This window comes from Bremia lactucae (assembly GCF_004359215.1).
Source record: "Bremia lactucae strain SF5 chromosome Unknown BlacSF5_NotPlaced_200_SHOA01000120.1_2678225bp, whole genome shotgun sequence".
NCBI lineage: Eukaryota > Oomycota > Peronosporomycetes > Peronosporales > Peronosporaceae > Bremia > Bremia lactucae.
Genome location: NW_027152213.1, coordinates 2,124,647 through 2,131,417, shown reverse-complemented (window position 1 = coordinate 2,131,417; position 6,771 = coordinate 2,124,647).

The following is a 6,771-nucleotide window of genomic DNA, read 5'->3' as shown; positions in this document are numbered from 1 at the left end:
ATGGAGAGTCCGTATGACCTCATCCTAGGCATGCCATGGTTGGCAAAGTACCAACCATGGATAGACTGGCGTACACGCACAGTTGCGAACTCTACGCAGGACACCGGAAAGGATGTGCTCCTGCGAGAGGCCTATGCAACTGATGTCGTGTCGAACACAGTTGAGGGTGCGTTGACGGGATGTCAAACGTCACCAATTCCTACCCAGCTCGTGGAGACTGAGGTAGTGAATAGGACGATGACAAGTAGTCATGCGTCCGAATGTCCTGCACAGAGCCGAGAGCCTGTGGCAGTAGACGGCGAGCTGACAAGAAGTCATGCGTCGCATAAACCGGCACAGTGCCAAGAGCCTGGTGCGGTTGGAAGGGGTGCGTTAGCCAGGAGTGCAACGACACCCGCTTCCCAGAAAAGGGTCGTGGTAACTCGAAAAACGAGTACCCGACAGATTAGGACGATCAAAGGCACGTCTAAACGAGTGACCTTTGGATCAGTCTCTAATGAAGAGGACGGGCCTTCGAACGAGGTGTTCGAGGCCGTCAAAGACGAAATTGCGGAGGCATCCTCAGTTAAGGTGCTCCGGCAAGTCTTTAAATCTGCCGAGGAGATAGTAAATCTCCCGGAGATGTCGTGCGATCTATTCCTTGCCGAATTAAAGGAAGGAAAGATCCACGAAATAGTCGGACCAGGTCCAGAAGAGAACTTGGTGGACTATTGCTCGTCGTCCACAATGGACGAGAGCGTCCTAGAAACGGACAAATAGAAGCGGTTCACTGCTCAAGACTGGGATGACATGAAAGACAGTCCGTTCTTTGAGGTTCTGTGGTAATATCTCGATGTGTTCCCAGAAGAAGTGCCGAGCCGCCAACCTGCAGATAGGGGCATCGGGCACGAGAAAGACCTCGAACCTGGCATTAAATATTGTGGGACCAGGCAATGGCCGTTGCCGAAAGAACAAGTCAATTATATCGATGAGCTCTTCGACAAGCGAGCCAAGACGGGACATGTGCGTCAGAGCAAATCGCCTCACTACAGCCCGACCTTTTGTGTGCGTAAAGCCACAAGTGGATGGTGCACGGATCATGCTTACAATAAGCTGAACACGGCGACCATACCGGCGCAAACGCCAATCCCGCGGAAAGATGTTTTGTTGAGCTCGATGGGAAGTCAACTATCTTTTCCGCGTTTGATTTGAAGGATGGCTACTATCAATAACTCATGAGAGGTTTCGGTGTAGGTACATATGGTATACGAGTAGACCCAGACAAGGTAAAATCAGTAAGGGCATGGCCAATCTCACGGCATGAGAACGATTTGCGCCAATTCCTAGGTCGCTAGTAAGAATTTTGCTGAGCAAACTAACCATTATATGACCTCCGTTAAAAGAACGCAGAATGGGTTTGGTGAAAAGAATAAGATGATGCGTTCACATCAGTGAAGCAATCTCTTGTAGAGGCACCGGTCTTGGCATTGCCAGACGCGGATAAGCCCTTTAGCGTCGTCTGCGATGCAAGTAATTTTGCAATCGGCAGCGCGCTCATGCAGAAGGATGACGACGGCGTTGACCGTGTCATCTCGTATCAGTCCCGGCTTTTAAAAGTCGCGGAATTGAATTACCCTGTGCATGACAAAAAGCTACTTGCAATAAAGTATGATCTTGTCAAGTTTCGTGTGCACCTATTGGGCACCGAACCATTTGTGGTTTATACGGATCACGCATCACTGCGGACCGCAATAAACTCACCGCACCTCTCGCATAGAATGGCAAGATGGCTCACATTCTTCTCTAAATTTAATTTCAAAGTTGAATATAAGCCGAGTAAGTCGAATGTCTTGGCTGACGCTTTGTCGCGCAGACCAGACTTTGAGGTAAGACACCAGAAGAGTGTATCTAGTGCGAAAGCACAATTTCAGCCGTCAACGATGGCAGCCATGAAAGCATACCACGTAACGAGCTCATAAGCCTCTGAGATAAAAGAAAGCTACAGCCAGGACGACCACTATCGCCTGCTGTTGGATAGCTTCGGTGGACGAAAGGTTTCCCTTCCGTCGCACCTAAAAGCTAAGCTCAATCGCTTTAGCTACAGCGATGGCCTGTAATGGCATCAGCTGTCACCTTGTGATACCTTGAGAATATATGTGCCTCATGATACAGATCTCAAGCTGATGATCCTTCACGAGCTCCATGATGCGCCATCTAGTGGGCATCTAGGGCCGTGAAAAGATATTCTTACGAGTGTCAGAGGAATTTTGGTGGCCACACCTATATAGATGGGTGCTAACTTTAATCGCTCTTGCGAACAGTGTCAGGGCGTCAAGCCTGCATTGTCCAGAAGTGCGCCACTGAAGCCGCTACCGATTCCAACCAACTGTTGGAAGTCATTAAGTCTGGACTTCATGTTTGGCGTGCCGCCCGATCATAAGGGTCGGACGGGGCTCGTCGTTTATGCAGACAGACTGAGCAAGATGGTGCATTTAGCACCATGTAAGACATCGATCACAGGCAAGGAGGCAGCTCTCTTGTTCCTGGATCATGTACAACGACTACATGGGATGCCCGAGTCCATAGTATCGGACCGTGATCCACCCTTAACGTCTTGGTTTTGGCGACATGTGTACGAGCTGCTAGGTAGAAAGCTCCACATGTCGACCGTATGGCGAAACAGAACGTTCCAATCGGGTCGTGGCGGATGTCTTACACACGATTACAAGTCCCAAAAGAATGGAGCAAGCAAATGTCCTTTGTCGAGCTCGCTAAAAATAACAATGCCCACGCCAGTACGGGTAAGACGCGGTTTTATATTAAACAACTGCGCCATCCTCGGACGCCAGTCTCGTTTGTGTGCATCCCGAGTCTTAGTGGGAGAGGGCCCATCACTATTCTCGGTGCGAAAGAAGGGCATTGTTTCGTCAGCATGACGATGACCCACGAGGTTATCATCTCAACGACTAAAACTTGCCCTAGTGACCCTGCCCGTTTAGCAGTGGTCAATAAAACAACGTCCTATGACCGACCTCTCGGCGGTATCATAGGCGAGTTTGATGCTAAAAGCGTGAGCGAGGCTCAACGCTTTGTGAATGAGCGGTTAGCCATCACACGAAAGGTCCGCGACGCAATGGCAAGCGCACAGGACAAGCAAAAAGAATATGCGGACCGGAATGGTGGCAAAAGTACTATTAAGTACTGCTACCCTAACTAAAAATGCAATTTCTGTACTATTTGGAGGTACTACGAAAATGTTGCCGCAATTTCATTGGACCCTTTACGGTGGTAGAAGAGGTTGGAGACCTAAATTTAAGGCTCACCCTTCCACCGTATATGAAGACGCACCCCCAGTTTTACGTGGGTCGTCTAAAACGGTATGTAGACCCAAATGAGGTCACATATCCCCATCCGTCTAAAGAGACCGACGGTGACGCCAACTGTGAGTCGAGCGTCGATCGGGTGAGGACGGTGAAGAAAAAACTTCAGCAGAATGATTCCTCCCACTAGGAAAAGGACTATCGGAGAGCGAGAGATACCACGCTCATAATGTGCGGGTCCCTCAGCATCAACTTCTCCAGGTTGTCAAGCCGAAGTTTCAGGCGTTCATAACCCTGACGATCCTGAAGATCCGAGGCAAGTCGCAAGACTTGACCCTCGAGACCCACAATACGTCGTTCGGCAGCGCTTAACGCCTACGACTGAACGGACGAAAGTAAGGCAGCCGCGAGTTAGTGGGCGATCGCCACTCCTATCGAACGCCGTCTGCACTGATGAATGCGAATTAAAATCAACGCTTCGTCGTTGGAAAGTTGCTTGCCCACCGCTTCGTTAGGCAAAGGTATCAGATCCTCGTCCACTTTAGAGGTTTCCGGAAAATTTTCGACTCTTGGGAACCGATTGATACCCTACGTATTGACGTGCCCAGCTTGGTGACTGCCTATGTAAACGAGCACCAGTTGAGGCCTCTTCGCTTGTCTCAAATTGACTAGCAGAAGTAGCGTTGTGAGAAGAAACAGGGGGTACAGTACCGCCCATGATTTCTTTCACGCGCAAGCGGGCGAAACTAATTCGTTGCGACCGCTGCTTCATCGCATCGGAATGCGGATAGTTGCGGCGCAGGAATTCCGCCTCGTATTGGTCGGGCGTTTCATTTGAACGCAACACGACCGAGATTGGGAAAATACGCCCAAGCGTTTTTCCCTGAGCCCTCCGTGACTTAAAGACGCGATAATATTTATGTGTGTGTGGAAGAGCGCGCTCTAGGAGCGACTCTCGTAGCCCATTTAAACGAGGCCAATTAGATGGAGGGGGCATCAATGATATGCTACCCGTCACATAGCCACGTCTTAAACGACTGGCTTATGACACCGACTGAGCACGTTCACGTGTCGTCGGCGGAGCTTTAAGCTCCAAATCTTATACGTCAGAACCAATATGGATAATAGTCTGAGCATAAGGAATGGTGGTTTTACCAAACGACGAAGCCGTTGCGCCTTTATGGGCAGCGCTCTCATTATTGGTCAGCGCAGACGACGAGACAGCATTGGAAAACTTTGGTGTCTCCATGTTTTGAGCAATTAGAGAAGTTTAAATGGGCAACAATGCGTCATCATCTTCCCTCATTAGTTCGTTGTCCGCATCATTACTATGAGGTAACGGTAACGGTGTCGACTAATTGTGGTCGACAATGAGCGACGGATCGACATCTTCACTGTTAAAGTAGGATGGATCCTTAAGCCAAGTTAACGCGATAGCAGCAGTAGCTGTCGGCGTGCTAACGTGGCGCGTGCGCTTCGCGCGTGGCTGAGAGGGTATCTTCGCAGACGACTCACCAACGTTGCCCTTTTTAGGTGGCGTATTAGGCTCCGTGTATGCCACAGGTAGCAAGAGAGAATGAGAGACTAAGCAACGCATGAAGCAGCTCGCTGTTCCTCTGTCCTTTTTAACGAATTTCAAAATGTAAATTCGTTATTTAAGGGTAGGATGGTGAAACGGACTAAAGTTGCCCAAATGTTACACAGTCCCCGTCAAGTACACTTTGTGTACTTATGGGGATGGTCAACTACTTATGTGAGCTAATTAGTCCCAGCACTCGAGTGTGGTTCACATTTGTGACCACCCCTAGTGTATGTGATGCACATAGGTGCATTCACATTAGAAGGGATGACGCCTAACGTCATCCGTAACGCGAAGTATCTAGAAAGATACGTATCTATACAGATGACATTTCATGAGTAGTTAAAATAGGTATTTATATTTAATAAAATTAAATATAAATTCGTCTGAAAACTACTTCCTTCTTGGTAAGTGCGCACGAGGAGTCAGATCACCGCTCGAAGAGATTATATAATGGATTAGTTTGCTCAGCATAATTCTTGCCATACTTATGCAAGTAATTAGCGAGCCCTAGGAATTGGCGCAAATCCTTCACATGTTGTGGGATTGGCCATTCCTATACTGATTTTACCTTGTCTGGGTCTGCTCGTATACCACGTGTACCTACGATGCATCCCAGCACAGGTATCTCAGGGACCCCTATGACGCACTTTTGCAAGTTGACGTACAATTGGGCGTCCTTCAAAGTCTGCAACACAGCGTCTAAATGACGCTTGTGCGACTCTATTGCGCTCAGCCCGTCCTCGGCCCTACTATGCACGAATACATCATCAAAGTAATGGGGCGCGTAGGCACGGTGCTGACGCATCACGTGAGCCACCACTCGGTTGAATGTCGCTGGTGCGTTTTTCAAACCTTGGGGCATCACAAGCCATTCCTAAAGCATACCGCTTGGGGTGCTTACTGCCACGTTGGCTACATCGGACTCTCTCATGAGTACCTGATAGTAGCCATCCTTCAAATCCAACGCGGAAAAGATAGTGTACTTTTCTATGGAGTTCAACACTATAACGAGGTGTATCGTTAGACGAAATTAACACTTAAAGGTTGTTAGTTAATATATTTTTTAAAAGGTAGATAATATTTGGAGGATATTACTTATGTAGTAATGTTCAGAATTCTTATCCATAAATAGGTATGTACCATTATATCTATTATTCCGCAGACTAATCAGCTGTAGAGATAAACAAACCCACAGAAGATAAGATAAGATAAGAATTAAATTGCATGTTTAGTTTTAGATTATAATTAAGTTAGCATTTACAACATAGATAAAAAAGATATTTAATTATATTAATACAGCTTTTATTTTATCCTCTTTAAGCTAGTCACCATAAAGAGAAGTCTTCCTCTGCACGTACTAGTGTACGTGAAATAACGTAAGGCACTAATCGCAACTGAAGCAGTGCGAAGTGGACTTGTACTGAAGCAGTACAAGTCGTAGTGCCCCGTTGCACCTAGTAGCACTTTGTAGTCCGTCCAAGGACCACATTTTCCACATCTAACATGGACATGTTAGATGATAATGGAAATACGCATCACGTTTTCCGTGAAAGCTACTCCTTTGTAAGTGACATAGAAAAGAAAGCGGTCGAACGAATAAGTTCGACCGTAGGAAACGATGCAATCTTGGCAATGCTGTCCAATTTGGACAGAGATGCCCTCCATTCAGCCATCGCCAAGCTCATACAACATTTAACTTGACGAGATGAAGGAAAAAGTATCCTTGCTGTATCAGCAAGGCTTTCAACAGGCAGAACTGTTGAGGTTACAACAGGTACAGACCCCTGTACCTGGGATGACGCAAACGCGTCGTCCCGAAACTTTAAAGATTGACATCTCTAAGTATAGGGGAGTCGAAGAAGACTCCCTCTTGAGATGGTTTGTCGAGTT